This window comes from Arachis ipaensis, chromosome B6, assembly GCF_059453495.1.
Source record: "Arachis ipaensis isolate K30076 ecotype BB chromosome B6, ASM5945349v1, whole genome shotgun sequence".
NCBI classification, from domain to species: domain Eukaryota; kingdom Viridiplantae; phylum Streptophyta; class Magnoliopsida; order Fabales; family Fabaceae; genus Arachis; species Arachis ipaensis.
Genome location: NC_142441.1, coordinates 66,936,195 through 66,950,408, shown reverse-complemented (window position 1 = coordinate 66,950,408; position 14,214 = coordinate 66,936,195). Strand labels below are relative to the sequence as shown.

The 14,214-nt window shown below is 46.5% G+C and overlaps 27 non-coding genes and 18 pseudogenes across 27 annotated transcripts; all 45 read right to left on the bottom strand.

Annotated features, from left to right (window-relative positions):
* Positions 1-20: 20 nt before the first annotated feature.
* LOC148560684 (5S ribosomal RNA) lies at positions 21-139 on the bottom strand. Its single transcript, XR_015891791.1, has one exon. It is a non-coding gene; the product is annotated as a 5S ribosomal RNA (ribosomal RNA).
* Positions 140-330: 191 nt separating this feature from the next.
* On the bottom strand, positions 331-449 carry LOC148560683 (5S ribosomal RNA). The gene has a single exon (XR_015889874.1). It is a non-coding gene; the product is annotated as a 5S ribosomal RNA (ribosomal RNA).
* Positions 450-638: 189 nt separating this feature from the next.
* On the bottom strand, positions 639-757 carry LOC148560682 (5S ribosomal RNA; annotated as a pseudogene).
* Positions 758-1,155: 398 nt separating this feature from the next.
* LOC148560681 (5S ribosomal RNA) lies at positions 1,156-1,274 on the bottom strand. Its single transcript, XR_015891195.1, has one exon. It is a non-coding gene; the product is annotated as a 5S ribosomal RNA (ribosomal RNA).
* Positions 1,275-1,473: 199 nt separating this feature from the next.
* Positions 1,474-1,592, bottom strand: LOC148560680 (5S ribosomal RNA). Its single transcript, XR_015890356.1, has one exon. It is a non-coding gene; the product is annotated as a 5S ribosomal RNA (ribosomal RNA).
* Positions 1,593-1,788: 196 nt separating this feature from the next.
* On the bottom strand, positions 1,789-1,907 carry LOC148560679 (5S ribosomal RNA; annotated as a pseudogene).
* A 195-nt stretch (positions 1,908-2,102) lies between these two features.
* On the bottom strand, positions 2,103-2,221 carry LOC148560678 (5S ribosomal RNA). The gene has a single exon (XR_015891509.1). It is a non-coding gene; the product is annotated as a 5S ribosomal RNA (ribosomal RNA).
* Positions 2,222-2,404: 183 nt separating this feature from the next.
* On the bottom strand, positions 2,405-2,523 carry LOC148560677 (5S ribosomal RNA; annotated as a pseudogene).
* Positions 2,524-2,713: 190 nt separating this feature from the next.
* Positions 2,714-2,832, bottom strand: LOC148560676 (5S ribosomal RNA; annotated as a pseudogene).
* A 200-nt stretch (positions 2,833-3,032) lies between these two features.
* On the bottom strand, positions 3,033-3,151 carry LOC148560675 (5S ribosomal RNA). The gene has a single exon (XR_015889465.1). It is a non-coding gene; the product is annotated as a 5S ribosomal RNA (ribosomal RNA).
* A 201-nt stretch (positions 3,152-3,352) lies between these two features.
* On the bottom strand, positions 3,353-3,471 carry LOC148560674 (5S ribosomal RNA). The gene has a single exon (XR_015891445.1). It is a non-coding gene; the product is annotated as a 5S ribosomal RNA (ribosomal RNA).
* A 192-nt stretch (positions 3,472-3,663) lies between these two features.
* Positions 3,664-3,782, bottom strand: LOC148560673 (5S ribosomal RNA; annotated as a pseudogene).
* Positions 3,783-3,981: 199 nt separating this feature from the next.
* Positions 3,982-4,100, bottom strand: LOC148560672 (5S ribosomal RNA; annotated as a pseudogene).
* Positions 4,101-4,282: 182 nt separating this feature from the next.
* LOC148560671 (5S ribosomal RNA) lies at positions 4,283-4,401 on the bottom strand. Its single transcript, XR_015890498.1, has one exon. It is a non-coding gene; the product is annotated as a 5S ribosomal RNA (ribosomal RNA).
* Positions 4,402-4,596: 195 nt separating this feature from the next.
* Positions 4,597-4,715, bottom strand: LOC148560670 (5S ribosomal RNA). The gene has a single exon (XR_015890761.1). It is a non-coding gene; the product is annotated as a 5S ribosomal RNA (ribosomal RNA).
* Positions 4,716-4,908: 193 nt separating this feature from the next.
* On the bottom strand, positions 4,909-5,027 carry LOC148560669 (5S ribosomal RNA). The gene has a single exon (XR_015890147.1). It is a non-coding gene; the product is annotated as a 5S ribosomal RNA (ribosomal RNA).
* A 179-nt stretch (positions 5,028-5,206) lies between these two features.
* On the bottom strand, positions 5,207-5,325 carry LOC148560668 (5S ribosomal RNA). The gene has a single exon (XR_015890805.1). It is a non-coding gene; the product is annotated as a 5S ribosomal RNA (ribosomal RNA).
* Positions 5,326-5,514: 189 nt separating this feature from the next.
* Positions 5,515-5,633, bottom strand: LOC148560667 (5S ribosomal RNA). The gene has a single exon (XR_015890462.1). It is a non-coding gene; the product is annotated as a 5S ribosomal RNA (ribosomal RNA).
* A 189-nt stretch (positions 5,634-5,822) lies between these two features.
* Positions 5,823-5,941, bottom strand: LOC148560666 (5S ribosomal RNA; annotated as a pseudogene).
* A 190-nt stretch (positions 5,942-6,131) lies between these two features.
* On the bottom strand, positions 6,132-6,250 carry LOC148560665 (5S ribosomal RNA). The gene has a single exon (XR_015890145.1). It is a non-coding gene; the product is annotated as a 5S ribosomal RNA (ribosomal RNA).
* A 196-nt stretch (positions 6,251-6,446) lies between these two features.
* Positions 6,447-6,565, bottom strand: LOC148560664 (5S ribosomal RNA). Its single transcript, XR_015890760.1, has one exon. It is a non-coding gene; the product is annotated as a 5S ribosomal RNA (ribosomal RNA).
* A 196-nt stretch (positions 6,566-6,761) lies between these two features.
* LOC148560663 (5S ribosomal RNA) lies at positions 6,762-6,880 on the bottom strand. Its single transcript, XR_015891150.1, has one exon. It is a non-coding gene; the product is annotated as a 5S ribosomal RNA (ribosomal RNA).
* A 179-nt stretch (positions 6,881-7,059) lies between these two features.
* Positions 7,060-7,178, bottom strand: LOC148560662 (5S ribosomal RNA). Its single transcript, XR_015888777.1, has one exon. It is a non-coding gene; the product is annotated as a 5S ribosomal RNA (ribosomal RNA).
* Positions 7,179-7,367: 189 nt separating this feature from the next.
* On the bottom strand, positions 7,368-7,486 carry LOC148560661 (5S ribosomal RNA). Its single transcript, XR_015890461.1, has one exon. It is a non-coding gene; the product is annotated as a 5S ribosomal RNA (ribosomal RNA).
* A 189-nt stretch (positions 7,487-7,675) lies between these two features.
* Positions 7,676-7,794, bottom strand: LOC148560660 (5S ribosomal RNA; annotated as a pseudogene).
* Positions 7,795-7,984: 190 nt separating this feature from the next.
* On the bottom strand, positions 7,985-8,103 carry LOC148560659 (5S ribosomal RNA). The gene has a single exon (XR_015890965.1). It is a non-coding gene; the product is annotated as a 5S ribosomal RNA (ribosomal RNA).
* A 179-nt stretch (positions 8,104-8,282) lies between these two features.
* Positions 8,283-8,401, bottom strand: LOC148560658 (5S ribosomal RNA; annotated as a pseudogene).
* A 223-nt stretch (positions 8,402-8,624) lies between these two features.
* On the bottom strand, positions 8,625-8,743 carry LOC148560657 (5S ribosomal RNA; annotated as a pseudogene).
* Positions 8,744-8,941: 198 nt separating this feature from the next.
* Positions 8,942-9,060, bottom strand: LOC148560656 (5S ribosomal RNA). Its single transcript, XR_015891305.1, has one exon. It is a non-coding gene; the product is annotated as a 5S ribosomal RNA (ribosomal RNA).
* A 182-nt stretch (positions 9,061-9,242) lies between these two features.
* On the bottom strand, positions 9,243-9,361 carry LOC148560655 (5S ribosomal RNA). The gene has a single exon (XR_015891468.1). It is a non-coding gene; the product is annotated as a 5S ribosomal RNA (ribosomal RNA).
* Positions 9,362-9,557: 196 nt separating this feature from the next.
* Positions 9,558-9,676, bottom strand: LOC148560654 (5S ribosomal RNA). Its single transcript, XR_015890759.1, has one exon. It is a non-coding gene; the product is annotated as a 5S ribosomal RNA (ribosomal RNA).
* A 198-nt stretch (positions 9,677-9,874) lies between these two features.
* Positions 9,875-9,993, bottom strand: LOC148560653 (5S ribosomal RNA; annotated as a pseudogene).
* A 179-nt stretch (positions 9,994-10,172) lies between these two features.
* Positions 10,173-10,291, bottom strand: LOC148560652 (5S ribosomal RNA). The gene has a single exon (XR_015889882.1). It is a non-coding gene; the product is annotated as a 5S ribosomal RNA (ribosomal RNA).
* Positions 10,292-10,487: 196 nt separating this feature from the next.
* Positions 10,488-10,606, bottom strand: LOC148560651 (5S ribosomal RNA). Its single transcript, XR_015891334.1, has one exon. It is a non-coding gene; the product is annotated as a 5S ribosomal RNA (ribosomal RNA).
* Positions 10,607-10,797: 191 nt separating this feature from the next.
* Positions 10,798-10,916, bottom strand: LOC148560650 (5S ribosomal RNA; annotated as a pseudogene).
* A 179-nt stretch (positions 10,917-11,095) lies between these two features.
* Positions 11,096-11,214, bottom strand: LOC148560649 (5S ribosomal RNA). Its single transcript, XR_015891435.1, has one exon. It is a non-coding gene; the product is annotated as a 5S ribosomal RNA (ribosomal RNA).
* A 189-nt stretch (positions 11,215-11,403) lies between these two features.
* Positions 11,404-11,522, bottom strand: LOC148560648 (5S ribosomal RNA; annotated as a pseudogene).
* Positions 11,523-11,712: 190 nt separating this feature from the next.
* On the bottom strand, positions 11,713-11,831 carry LOC148560647 (5S ribosomal RNA; annotated as a pseudogene).
* Positions 11,832-12,008: 177 nt separating this feature from the next.
* Positions 12,009-12,127, bottom strand: LOC148560646 (5S ribosomal RNA; annotated as a pseudogene).
* Positions 12,128-12,347: 220 nt separating this feature from the next.
* LOC148560645 (5S ribosomal RNA) lies at positions 12,348-12,466 on the bottom strand (annotated as a pseudogene).
* Positions 12,467-12,662: 196 nt separating this feature from the next.
* On the bottom strand, positions 12,663-12,781 carry LOC148560644 (5S ribosomal RNA). Its single transcript, XR_015891673.1, has one exon. It is a non-coding gene; the product is annotated as a 5S ribosomal RNA (ribosomal RNA).
* A 188-nt stretch (positions 12,782-12,969) lies between these two features.
* LOC148560643 (5S ribosomal RNA) lies at positions 12,970-13,088 on the bottom strand (annotated as a pseudogene).
* Positions 13,089-13,284: 196 nt separating this feature from the next.
* Positions 13,285-13,403, bottom strand: LOC148560642 (5S ribosomal RNA). The gene has a single exon (XR_015891000.1). It is a non-coding gene; the product is annotated as a 5S ribosomal RNA (ribosomal RNA).
* A 210-nt stretch (positions 13,404-13,613) lies between these two features.
* Positions 13,614-13,732, bottom strand: LOC148560641 (5S ribosomal RNA; annotated as a pseudogene).
* A 198-nt stretch (positions 13,733-13,930) lies between these two features.
* On the bottom strand, positions 13,931-14,049 carry LOC148560640 (5S ribosomal RNA). Its single transcript, XR_015890999.1, has one exon. It is a non-coding gene; the product is annotated as a 5S ribosomal RNA (ribosomal RNA).
* Positions 14,050-14,214: the final 165 nt, after the last annotated feature.

Genomic DNA, 14,214 nt, shown 5'->3' with positions numbered 1-14,214 from the left:
AAATAAAAAATAAAAATAAAGAGGTGCAACACGAGGACTTCCCAGGAGGTCACCCATCGTAGAACTACACTCGCCCAAGCACGCTTATCTGCGGAGTTCTGATAGGATCCGGTGCATTAGTGCTGGTATGATCGCACCTACTAAAGCATGCGCACATAATTATCATAAGCATGTCTCGCGACGTAGGGTAAGTCGAGCTGCGAATCCCTGCGGCGCCCGTGCGAGCTTGCCGAAAATCAGGTAATTAAGGCTCGCTTTAGCTAAACTATTAAAGATAGCGTCGTTTATAGAACGAGGGTAAGCACGACGTAAAAAAAAAAAGAAAAGTAAGAGGTGCAACACGAGGACTTCCCAGGAGGTCACCCATCCTAGTACTACTCTCGCCCAAGCACGCTTAACTGCGGAGTTCTGATGGGATCCGGTGCATTAGGGCTGGTATGATCGCACCTATTAAAGTATGCGCACATAATTATCATAAGCATGTCTCACGACGTAGGGTAAGTCGAGCTGCGAATCCCTGCGGGGCCCGTGCGAGATTGCCGAAAATCAGGTAATTGAGGCTCGCTTTAGATAAACTATTCAAGATAGCGTCATTTAAAGAACGAGGGTAAGCACGACGTAAAAAAAATTGAAAGAAAGAGGTGCAACACGAGGACTTCCCAGGAAATCACCCATCCTAGTACTACTCTCGCTCAAGCACGCTTAACTGCAGAGTTCTGATGGGATCCCGTGCATTAGTGCTGGTATGATCGCACCTATTAAAGATTGCGCACATAATTATCATAAGTATGTCTCGCGACGTAGGGTAAGTCGAGCTTCGAATCCCTGCGAGGCCGTGCGAGCTTGCCAAAAATCAGGTCATTGAGGCTCGCTTTAGCTAAACTATAGTACTACTCTCGCCCAAGCACGCTTAACTGCGGAGTTCTGATGGGATCTGGTGCATTAGTGCTAGTATGATCGCACCTATTAAAGTATGCGCACATAATTATCATAAGCATGTCTCAAGACGTAGGGTAAGTCGAGCTGCGAATCCCTGCGGGGCCCGTGCGAGCTTGCCGAAAATCAGGTAAATGAAGCTCGCTTTAGCTAAACTATTCAAGATAGCGTCGTTTAAAGAACGAGGGTAAGAACGACGTAAAAAAAATAAAAAATGAAAAGGTGCAACACGAGGATTTCCCAGGAGGTCATCCATCCTACTACTACTCTCGCCCAAGCACGCTTAACTGCGGAGTTCTGATAGGATCCGGTGCATTAGTGCTGGTATGATCGCACCTATTAAAGTATGCGCACATAATTATCATAAGCATGTCTCGCGACGTAGGGTAAGTCGAGCTGCGAATCCCTGCGGCGCCCGTGCGAGCTTGCCGAAAACCAGCTAATTGAGGCTCGCTTTAGCTAAACTATTCAAGATAGCGTCGTTTAAAGAACGAGGGTAAGCACGACGTATAAAAAAAAAAAAGAAAAGAAAAGAAAGAGGTGCAACACGAGGACTTCCCAGGAGGTCACCCATCCTAGTACTACTCTCGCCCAAGCACGCTTAACTGCGGAGTTCTGATGGGATCCGGTACATTAGTGCTGGTATGATCGCATCTATTAAAGTATGCGCACATAATTATCATAAGCATGTCTCGCGACGTAGGGTATGTCGAGCTGCGAATCCCTGCGGGGCCCGTGCGAGCTTGCCGAAAATCAGGTCATTGAGAGTCGCTTTAGCTAAACTATTCAAGATAGCGTGGTCTAAAGAACGAGGGTAAGCATGACGTAAAAAAATAAAAAATAAAAAATAAAGAGATGCAACACGAGGACTTCCCAGGAGGTCACCCATCCTAGCATTACTCTCGCCCAAGCACGCTTAACTGCGGAGTTCTGATAGGATCCGGTGCATTAGTGCTGGTATGATCGCACCTATTAAAGTATGCGCACATAATTATCATAAGCCTGTCTCGCTACGTAGGGTAAGTCGAGCTGCGAATCCCTGTGGCGCCCGTGCGAGCATGCCGAAAATCAGGTAATTGAGGCTCGCTTTAGCTAAACTATTTAAGATAGCATCGTTTAAAGAACGAGGGTAAGCACGACGTAAAAAAAAATGAAAAAAAAAGAAAGAGGTGCAACACGAGGACTTCCTAGGAAGTCACCCATCCTAGTACTAGTCTCGCCCAAGCACGCTTAACTGCGGAGTTCTGATGGAATCCGGTGCATTAGTGCTGGTATGATCGCACCTATTAAAGTTTGCGCACGTAATTATCATAAGCATGTCTCGCGACGTAGGGTAAGTCGATCTGCGAATCCCTGCGGGGCCCGTGTGAGCTTGCCGAAAATCAGGTCATTGAGGCTCGCTTTAGCTAAACTATTCAAGATAGCGTCGTTTAAAGAACGAGGGTAAGCATGACGTAAAAAAAAAAAAGAGTTGCAACACGAGGACTTCCTAGGAGGTCACCCATCCTAGTACTACTCTCGCCGAAGCACGCTTAACTGCAGAGTTCTGATGGGATCCGGTGCATTAGTGCTGGTATGATTAGACCTATTAAAGTATGCGCACATAATTATCATAAGCATGTCTCGCGACGTAGGGTAAGTCAAGCTGCGAATCACTGCGAGGCCCGTGCGAGCTTGCCGAAAATCAGGTAATTGAGGCTCGCTTTAGCTAAACTATTCAAGATAGCGTCGTTTAAAGAACGAGGGTAAATACGACGTAAAAAAAATAAAAAATAAAGAGGTGCAACACGAGGACTTGCCAGGAGGTCACCCATCCTAGTACTACTCTCGCCCAAGCACGCTTAACTGCGGAGTTCTGATAGTATCCGGTGCATTATTACTGGTATGATCGCACTTATTAAAGTATGCGCACATAATTATCATAAGCATATCTCGCGACGTAGGGTAAGTCGAGCTGCGAATCCCTGCAGCGCCCGTGCGAGCTTGCCGAAAATCAGCTAATTGAGGATCGCTTTAGCTAAACTATTCAAGATAGCGTCGTTTAAAGAACGAGGGTAAGCACGACGTAAAAAAAAAAGAAAAAAAAAGCAAAGAAAGAGGTGCAACACGAGGACTTCCCAGGAAGTCACCCATCCTAGTACTACTCTCGCCCAAGCACGCTTAACTGCGGAGTTCTGATGGGATCCGGTGCATTAGTGCTGGTATGATCGCACCTATTAAAGTTTGCGCACATAATTATCATAAGCATGTCTCGCGACGTAGGGTAAGTCGAGCTGCGAATCCCTGCGGGCCTGTGCGAGCTTGCCGAAAATCAGGTCATTGAGGCTCGCTTAAGCTAAACTATTCAAGATAGCGTCGTTTAAAGAGCGAGGGTAAGCACGACGTAAAAAAACCAAAAAAAAAAAAAACAAAAAAAAAGGTGCAACACGAGGACTTCCTAGGAGGTCAGCCATCCTAGTACTACTCTCGCCCAAGCATGCTTAACTGCGGAGTTCTGATGGGATCCGGTGCATTAGTGCTGGTATGATCGCACCTATTAAAGTATGCGCACATAATTATCATAAGCATCTCTCGCGACGTAGGGTAAGTCGAGCTACGAATCCCTACGGGGCCCGTGCGACCTTGCCGAAAATCAGGTCATTGAGGCTCACTTTAGCTAAACTATTCAAGATAGCGTCGTTTAAAGAACGAGGGTAAGCACGACGTAAAAAAAATAAAAAAAATAAGTAGGTGCAACACGATGACTTCCCAGGAGGTCTCCCATCCTAGTACTACTCTCTTCCAAGCACGCTTAACTGCGGAGTTCTGATAGGATCCGGTGCATTAGTGTTGGTATGATCGCACCTATTAAAGTATGCGCACATAATTATCATAAGCATGTCTCGCGACGTAGGGTAAGTCGAGCTGTGAATCCCTGCGGGGCCTGTGCGAGCTTGCCGAAAATCAGGTAATGGAGGCTCGCTTTAGCTACACTATTCAAGATAGCGTCGTATAAAGAATGAGGGTAAGCACGACGTAAAAAAAAAAGAAAAAAAAAAGAAGAAAGAGGTGCAACACGAGGACTTCCCAGGAAGTCACGCATCCTAGTACTACTCTCGCCCAAGCACGCGTAACTGCGGAGTTCTGATAGGATCCAGTGCATTAGTGCTGGAATGATCGCACCTATTAAAGTTTGCGCACATAATTATCATAAGCATGTCTCGCGACGTAGGGTAAGTCGAGCTGCGAATCCCTACGGGGCCCGTGCGAGCTTACCGAAAATCAGGTCATTGAGGCTCGCTTTAGCTAAACTATTCAAGATAGCGTCGTTTAAAGAACGAGGGTAACCAAGACGTAAAAAAAAAAAAAGGTGCAACACGAGGAATTGCCAGGAGGTCACCCATCCTAGTACTACTCTCGCCCAAGCACGCTTAACTGCGGAGTTCTGATGGGATCCGGTGCATTAGTGCTGGTATGATCGCACCTATTAAAGTATGCGCACATAATTATCATAAGCATGTCTCGCGATGTAGGGTAAGTCGAGCTGCGAATCCCTGGGGGCCCGTGCGAGTTTGCCGAAAATCGGGTCATTCAGACTCGCTTTAGCTAAACTATTCAAGTTAGCGTCGTTTAAAGAACGAGGGTAGGCATGACGTAAAAAAATAAAAAATAAAAAATAAATAGGTGCAACACGAGGACTTCCCAGAAGGTCACCCATCCTAGTACTATTCTCGCCCAAGCACGCTTAACTGCGGAGTTCTGATAGGATCCGGTGCATTAGTGCTGGTATGATCGCACCTATTAAAGTATGCGCACATAATTATCATAAGCATGTCTCGCGACCTAGGGTAAGTCGAGCTGCGAATTCCCGCGGCGCCCGTGCGAGCTTGCCGAAAATCAGGTAATTGAGGCTCGCTTTAGCTAAACTATTCAAGATAGCGTCGTTTAAGGAACGAGGATAAACACGACTTAAAATAAAAAAAAGAAAAGAAAGAGGTGCAACACGAGGACATCCCAGGAGGTCACCCATCCTAGTACTACTCTCGCCCAAGCACGCTTAACTGCGGAGTTCTGATGGGATCCGGTGCATTAGTGCTGGTATGATCGCACCTATTAAAGTATGCGCACATAATTATCATAAGCATGTCTCGCGACGTAGGGTCAGTCGAGCTGCGAATCCTTGCGGGGCCCGTGCGAGCTTGCCGAAAATCAGGTCATTGAGGCTCGCTTTAGCTAAACTATTCAAGATAGCGTCGTCTAAAGAACGAGGGTAAGCACGACGTAAAAAAAAAGGGTGCAACACGAGGACTTCCCAGGAGGTCACCCATCCTAGTACTACTCTCGCCCAAGCACGCTTAACTGCGGAGTTCTAATGGGATCCGGTGCATTAGTGCTGGTTTGATCGCACCTATTAAAGTTTGCGCACAAAATTATCATAAGCATGTCTCGCGACGTAGGGTAAGTCGAGCTGCGAATCCCTGCGGGGCCCGTGCGAGCTTGCCGAAAATCAGGTAATTGAGGCTCGCTTTAGATAAACTATTCAAAATAGCGTCGTTTAAAGAACGAGGGTAAGCACGACGTAAAAAAAATAGAATGAAAGAGGTGCAACACGAGGATTTCCCAGGAAATCACCCATCCTAGTACTACTCTCGCCCAAGCACGCTTAACTGCGGAGTTCTGATGGGATCCGGTGCATTAGTGCTGGTATGATCGCACCTATTAAAGTATGCGCACATAATTATCATAAGCATGTCTCGCGACGTAGGGTAAGTCGATCTGCGAATCCCTGCGGGGGCCGTGCGAGCCTTCCAAAAATCAGGTCATTGAGGCTTGCTTTAGCTAAACTATTCAAGATAGCGTCGTTTAAAGAACGAGGGTAAGCACGACGTAAAAAAAATTGAAAGAAAGAGGTGCAACACGAGGACTTCCCAGGAAATCACCCATCCTAGTACTACTCTCGCCCAAGCACGCTTAACTGCAGAGTTCTGATGGGATCCCGTGCATTAGTGCTGGTATGATCGCACCTATTAAAGATTGCGCACATAATTATCATAAGCATGTCTCGCGACGTAGGGTAAGTCGAGCTGCGAATCCCTGCGGGGCCCGTGCGAGCTTGCCGAAAATCAGGTAAATGAGGCTCGCCTTAGCTAAACTATTCAAGATAGCGTCGTTTAAAGAACGAGGGTAAGCACGACGTAAAAAAAATAAAAAATGAAGAGGTGCAACACGAGGATTTCCCAGGAGGTCACCCATCCTAGTACTACTCTCGCCCAAGCACGCTTAAGTGCGGAGTTCTGATGGGATCCGGTGCATTAGTGCTGGTATGATCGCACCTATTAAAGTATGCGCACATAATTATCATAGGCATGTCTCGCGACGTAGGGTAAGCCGAGCTGCGAATCCCTGCGGGGCCCGTGCGAGCTTGCCAAAAATTGGGTCATTCAGACTCGCTTTAGCTAAACTATTCAAGTTAGCGTCGTTTAAAGAACGAGGGTAAGCATGACGTAAAAAAATAAAAAATAAAAAATAAATAGGTGCAACACGAGGACTTCCCAGAAGGTCACCCATCCTAGTACTATTCTCGCCCAAGCACGCTTAACTGCGGAGTTCTGATAGGATCCGGTGCATTAGTGCTGGTATGATCGCACCTATTAAAGTATGCGCACATAATTATCATAAGCATGTCTCGCGACGTAGGGTAAGTCGAGCTGCGAATTCCCGCGGCGCCCGTGCGAGCTTGCCGAAAATCAGGTAATTGAGGCTCGCTTTAGCTAAACTATTCAAGATAGCGTCGTTTAAAGAACGAGGATAAACACGACTTAAAATAAAAAAAAAAAGAAAAGAAAGAGGTGCAACACGAGGACATCCCAGGAGGTCACCCATCCTAGTACTACTCTTGCCCAAGCACGCTTAACTGCGGAGTTCTGATGGGATCCGGTGCATTAGTGCTGGTATGATCGCACCTATTAAAGTATGCGCACATAATTATCATAAGCATGTCTCGCGACGTAGGGTCAGTCGAGCTGCGAATCCTTGCGGGGCCCGTGCGAGCTTGCCGAAAATCAGGTCATTGAGGCTCGCTTTAGCTAAACTATTCAAGATAGCGTCGTCTAAAAAACGAGGGTAAGCACGACGTAAAAAAAAAAGGTGCAACACGAGGACTTCCCAGGAGGTCACCCATCCTAGTACTACTCTCGCCCAAGCACGCTTAACTGCGGAGTTCTAATGGGATCCGGTGCATTAGTGCTGGTATGATCGCACCTATTAAAGTTTGCACACAAAATTATCATAAGCATGTCTCGCGACGTAGGGTAAGTCGAGCTGCGAATCCCTGCGGGGCCCATGCGATCTTGCCGAAAATCAGGTAATTGAGGCTCGCTTTAGATAAACTATTCAAAATAGCGTCGTTTAAAGAACGAGGGTAAGCACGACGTAAAAAAAATAGAATGAAAGAGGTGCAACACGAGGATTTCCCAGGAAATCACCCATCCTAGTACTACTCTCGCCCAAGCACGCTTAACTGCGGAGTTCTGATGGGATCCGGTGCATTAGTGCTGGTATGATCGCACCTATTAAAGTATGCGCACATAATTATCATAAGCATGTCTCGCGACGTAGGGTAAGTCGATCTGCGAATCCCTGCGGGGGCCGTGCGAGCCTTCCAAAAATCAGGTCATTGAGGCTTGCTTTAGCTAAACTATTCAAGATAGCGTCGTTTAAAGAACGAGGGTAAGCACGACGTAAAAAAAATTGAAAGAAAGAGGTGCAACACGAGGACTTCCCAGGAAATCACCCATCCTAGTACTACTCTCGCCCAAGCACGCTTAACTGCAGAGTTCTGATGGGATCCCGTGCATTAGTGCTGGTATGATCGCACCTATTAAAGATTGCGCACATAATTATCATAAGCATGTCTCGCGACGTAGGGTAAGTCGAGCTGCGAATCCCTGCGGGGCCCGTGCGAGCTTGCCGAAAATCAGGTAAATGAGGCTCGCCTTAGCTAAACTATTCAAGATAGCGTCGTTTAAAGAACGAGGGTAAGCACGACGTAAAAAAAATAAAAAATGAAGAGGTGCAACACGAGGATTTCCCAGGAGGTCACCCATCCTAGTACTACTCTCGCCCAAGCACGCTTAAGTGCGGAGTTCTGATGGGATCCGGTACATTAGTGCTGGTATGATCGCATCTATTAAAGTATGCGCACATAATTATCATAAGCATGTCTCGCGACGTAGGGTAAGTCGACCTGCGAATTCCTGCGGGGCCCGTGCGAGCTTACCTAAAATCAGGTCATTGAGACTCGCTTTAGCTAAACTATGCAAGATAGCGCCGTTTAAAGAACGAGGGTAAGAAAAAAAAAAAAAAAAGAGGTGTAAAACAAGGACTTCCCAGGAGGTCACCCATCCTCGTACTACTCTCGCCCTAGCACGCTTAACTGCGTAGTTCTGATGGGATTCGGTGCATTAGTGCTGGTATGATCGCCCCTATTAAAATATGTGCACATAATTATCATATGCATGTCTCGTGACGTAGGGTAAGTCGGGCTGCGAATTCCTGCGGGGCCCGTGCGAGCTTACCTAAAATCAGGTCATTGAGACTCGCTTTAGCTAAACTATGCAAGATAGCGCCGTTTAAAGAACGAGGGTAAGCACGACGTAAAAAAAAAAAAAAAAAAAAAAAAAAAAAAAAAAAAAAAAAAAAAAAAAAAAGAGGAATAAAACGAGGACTTCCCAAGAGGTCACCCATCCTAACACTACTCTCGCCGTAGCACGCTTAACTGCGTAGTTCTGATGGGATCCGGTGCATTAGTGCTGGTATGATCGCCCCTATTAAAATATGCGCACATAATTATCATATGCATGTCTCGCGACGTAGGGTAAGTCGAGCTGCGAATCCCTGCGGGGCCCGTGCGAGCTTGCCGAAAATCAGGTAATTGAGACTCGCTTTAGCTAAACTATTCAAGATAGCGTCGTTTAAAGAACGAGGGTAAGCACGACGTATAAAAAAAAAAAAAAAAGAAAAGAAAGAGGTGCAACACGAGGACTTCCCAGGAGGTCACCCATTCTAGTACTACTCTCGCCCAAGCACGCTTAAGTGCGGAGTTCTGATGGGATCCGGTACATTAGTGCTGGTATGATCGCATCTATTAAAGTATGCGCACATAATTATCATAAGCATGTCTCGCGACGTAGGGTAAGTCGAGCTTCGAATCCCTACGGGGCCCGTGCGAGCTTACCGAAAATCAGGTCATTGAGGCTCGCTTTAGCTAAACTATTCAAGATAGCGTCGTTTAAAGAACGAGGGTAACCAAGACGTAAAAAAAAAAAAAGGTGCAACACGAGGACTTCCCAGGAGGTCACCCATCCTAGTACTACTCTCGCCGAAGCACGCTTAACTGCGGAGTTCTGATGGGATCCGGTGCATTAGTACTGGTATGATCGCACCAATTAAAGTATGCGCACATAATTATCATAAGCATGTCTCGCGACGTAGGGTAAGTCGAGCTGCGAATCCCTGCGGGGCCCGTGCGAGCTTGCCGAAAATCGGGTCATTCAGACTCGCTTTAGCTAAACTATTCAAGTTAGCGTCGTTTAAAGAACGAGGGTAAGCATGACGTAAAAAAATAAAAAATAAAAAATAAATAGGTGCAACACGAGGACTTCCCAGAAGGTCACCCATCCTAGTACTATTCTCGCCCAAGCACGCTTAACTGCGGAGTTCTGATAGGATCCGGTGCATTAGTGCTGGTATGATCGCACCTATTAAAGTATGCGCACATAATTATCATAAGCATGTCTCGCGACGTAGGGTAAGTCGAGCTGCGAATTCCCGCGGCGCCCGTGCGAGCTTGCCGAAAATCAGGTAATTGAGGCTCGCTTTAGCTAAACTATTCAAGATAGCGTCGTTTAAAGAACGAGGATAAACACGACTTAAAATAAAAATAAAAAAAGAAAAGAAAGAGGTACCACACGAGGACATCCCAGGAGGTCACCCATCCTAGTACAACTCTCGCCCAAGCACGCTTAACTACGGAGTTCTGATGGGATCCGGTGCATTAGTGCTGGTATGATCGCACCTATTAAAGTATGCGCACATAATTATCATAAGCATGTCTCGCGACGTAGGGTCAGTCGAGCTGCGAATCCTTGCGGGGCCCGTGCGAGCATGCCAAAAATCAGGTCATTGAGGCTCGCTTTAGCTAAACTATTCAAGATAGCGTCGTCTAAAGAACGAGGGTAAGCACGACGTAAAAAAAAAGGGTGCAACACGAGGACTTCCCAGGAGGTCACCCATCCTAGTACTACTCTCGCCCAAGCACGCTTAACTGCGGAGTTCTAATGGGATCCGGTGCATTAGTGCTGGTATGATCGCACCTATTAAAGTTTGCGCACAAAATTATCATAAGCATGTCTCGCGACGTAGGGTAAGTCAAGCTGCGAATCCCTGCGGGGCCCATGCGAGCTTGCCGAAAATCAGGTAATTGAGGCTCGCTTTAGATAAACTATTCAAAATAGCGTCGTTTAAAGAACGAGGGTAAGCACGACGTAAAAAAATAAAAAATAAAAAATAAATAGGTGCAACACGAGGACTTCCCAGAAGGTCACCCATCCTAGTACTATTCTCGCCCAAGCACGCTTAACTTTGGAGTTCTGATAGGATCCGGTGCATTAGTGCTGGTATGATCGCACCTATTAAAGTATGCGCACATAATTATCATAAGCATGTCTCGCGACGTAGGGTAAGTCGAGCTGCGAATTCCCGCGGCGCCCGTGCGAGCTTGCCGAAAATCAGGTAATTGAGGCTCGCTTTAGCTAAACTATTCAAGATAGCGTCGTTTAAAGAACGAGGATAAACACGACTTAAAATAAAAATAAAAAAAGAAAGGTACCACACGAGGACATCCCAGGAGGTCACCCATCCTAGTACAACTCTCGCCCAAGCACGCTTAACTACGGAGTTCTGATGGGATCCGGTGCATTAGTGCTGGTATGATCGCACCTATTAAAGTATGCGCACATAATTATCATAAGCATGTCTCGCGACGTAGGGTCAGTCGAGCTGCGAATCCTTGCGGGGCCCGTGCGAGCTTGCCGAAAATCAGGTCATTGAGGCTCGCTTTAGCTAAACTATTCAAGATAGCGTCGTCTAAAGAACGAGGGTAAGCACGACGTAAAAAAAAATGGTGCAACACGAGGACTTCCCAGGAGCTCACCCATCCTAGTACTACTCTCGCCCAAGCACGCTTAACTGCGGAGTTCTAATGGGATCCGGTGCATTAGTGCTGGTATGATCGCACCTATTAAAGTTTGCGCACAAAATTATCATAAGCATGTCTCGCGACGTAGGGTAAGTCAAGCTGCGAATCCCTGCGGGGCCCATGCGAGCTTGCCGAAAATCAGGTAATTGAGGCTCGCTTTAGATAAACTATTCAAAATAGCGTCGTTTAAAGAACGAGGGTAAGCACGACGTAAAAAAAATTGAAAGAAAGAGGTGCAACACGAGGACTTCCCAGGAAATCACCCATCCTAGTACTACTCTCGCCCAAGCACGCTTAACTGCAGAGTTCTGATGGGATCCCGTGCATTAGTGCTGGTATGATCGCACCTATTAAAGATTGCGCACATAATTATCATAAGCATGTCTCGCGACGTAGGGTAAGTCGAGCTGCGAATCCCTGCGGGGCCCGTGCGAGCTTGCCGAAAATCAGGTAAATGAGGCTCGCCTTAGCTAAACTATTCAAGATAGCGTCGTTTAAAGAACGAGGGTAAGCACGACGTAAAAAAAATAAAAAATGAAGAGGTGCAACACGAGGATTTCCCAGGAGGTCACCCATCCTAGTACTACTCTCGCCCAAGCACGCTTAAGTGCGGAGTTCTGATGCGATCCGGTACATTAGTGCTGCTATGATCGCATCTATTAAAGTATGCGCACATAATTATCATAAGCATGTCTCGCGACGTAGGGTAAGTCGAGCTGCGAATCCCTGCGGGGCCCGTGCGAGCTTGCCTAAAATCAGGTCATTGAGACTCGCTTTAGCTAAACTATTCAAGATAGCGCCATTTAAAGAACGAGGGTAAGAAAAAAAAAAAAAAGAGGTGTAAAACGAGGACTTCCCAGGAGGTCACCAATCCTCGTACTACTCTCGCCCTAGCACGCTTAACTGCGTAGTTCTGATGGGATTCGGTGCATTAGTGCTGGTATGATCGTCCCTATTAAAATATGCGCACATAATTATCATATGCATGTCTCGCGACGTAGGGTAAGTCGGGCTGCGAATTCCTGCGGGGCCCGTGCGAGCTTACCTAAAATCAGGTCATTGAGACTCGCTTTAGCTAAACTATGCAAGATAGCGCCGTTTAAAGAACGAGGGTAAGCACGACGTAAAAAAAAAAAAAAAAAAAAAAAAAAAAAAAAAAAAAAAAAAAAAAAAAGAGGAATAAAACGAGGACTTCGCAAGAGGTCACCCATCCTAGTACTACTCTTGTCCTAGCACGCTTAACTGCGTAGTTCTGATGGGATCCGGTGCATTAGTGCCAGTATGATCGCCCCTATTAAAATATGCGCACATAATTATCATATGCATGTCTCGCGATGTAGGGTAAGTCGAGCTGCGAATCCCTGCGGGGCCCGTGCGAGCTTGCCGAAAATCAGGTAATTGAGACTCGCTTTAGCTAAACTATTCAAGATAGCGTCGTTTAAAGAACGAGGGTAAGCACGACGTATAAAAAAAAAGAAAAGAAAAGAAAGAGGTGCAACACGAGGACTTCCCAGGAGGTCACCCATCCTAGTACTACTCTCGCCCAAGCACGCTTAAGTGCGGAGTTCTGATGGGATCCGGTACATTAGTGCTGGTATGATAGCATCTATTAAAGTATGCGCACATAATTATCATAAGCATGTCTCGCGACGTAGGGTAAGTCGAGCTGCGAATCCCTGCGGGGCCCGTGCGAGCTTGCCTAAAATCAGGTCATTGAGACTCGCTTTAGCTAAACTATTCAAGATAGCGCCGTTTAAAGAACGAGGGTAAGCACGACGTAAAAAAAAAAAAAAAAAGAGGTGTAAAACGAGGACTTCCCAAGAGGTCACCCATCCTAGAACTACTCTCGCCCTAGCACGCTTAACTCCGTAGTTCTTATGGGATCCGGTGCATTAGTGCTGGTATGATCGCCCCTATTAAAATATGCGCACATAATTATCATATGCATGTCTCGCGACGTAGGGAAAGTCGAGCTGCGAATCCCTGCGGGGCCCGTGCGAGCTTTCCGAAAATCAGGTAATTGAGGCTCGCTTTAGCTAAACTATTCAAGATAGCGTCGTTTAAAGAACGAGGGTAAGCACGACGTATAAAAAAAAAGAAAAGAAAAGAAAGAGGTGCAACACGAGGACTTCCCAGGAGGTCACCCATCCTAGTACTACTCTCGCCCAAGCACGCTTAAGTGCGGAGTTCTGATGGGATCCGGTACATTAGTGCTGGTATGATCGCATCTATTAAAGTATGCGCACATAATTATCATAAGCATGTCTCGCGACGTAGGGTAAGTCGAGCTGCGAATCCCTGCGGGGCCCGTGCGAGCTTGTCTAAAATCAGGTCATTGAGACTCGCTTTAGCTAAACTATTCAAGATAGCGCCGTTTAAAGAACGAGGGTAAGCACGACGTAAAAAAAAAAAAAAAAAAAAAAAAAAAAAAAAAAAAAAAAAGGTGTAAAACGAGGACTTCCCAAGAGGTCACCCATCCTAGTACTACTCTCGCCCTAGCACGCTTAACTGCGTAGTTCTTATGGGATCCGGTGCATTAGTACTGGTATGATCGCCCCTATTAAAATATGCGCACATAATTATCATATGCATGTCTCGCGACGTAGGGAAAAGTCGAGCTGCGAATCCCTGCGGGTCCCGTGCGAGCTTGCCGAAAATCAGGTAATTGAGGCTCGCTTTAGCTAATCTATTCAAGATAGCGTCGTTTAAAGAACGAGGGTAAGCACGATGTATAAAAAAAAAAGAAAAGAAAAGAAAGAGGTGCAACACGAGGACTTCCCAGGAGGTCACCCATCCTAGTACTACTCTCGCCCAAGCACGCTTAAGTGCGGAGTTCTGATGGGATCCGGTACATTAGTGCTGGTATGATCGCATCTATTAAAGTATGCGCACATAATTATCATAAGCATGTCTCGCGACGTAGGGTAAGTCGAGCTGCGAATCCCTGCGGGGCCCGTGCGAGCTTGCCTAAAATCAGGTCATTGAGACTCGCTTTAGCTATTCAAGATAGCGCCGTTTAAAGAACGAGGGTAAGCACGACG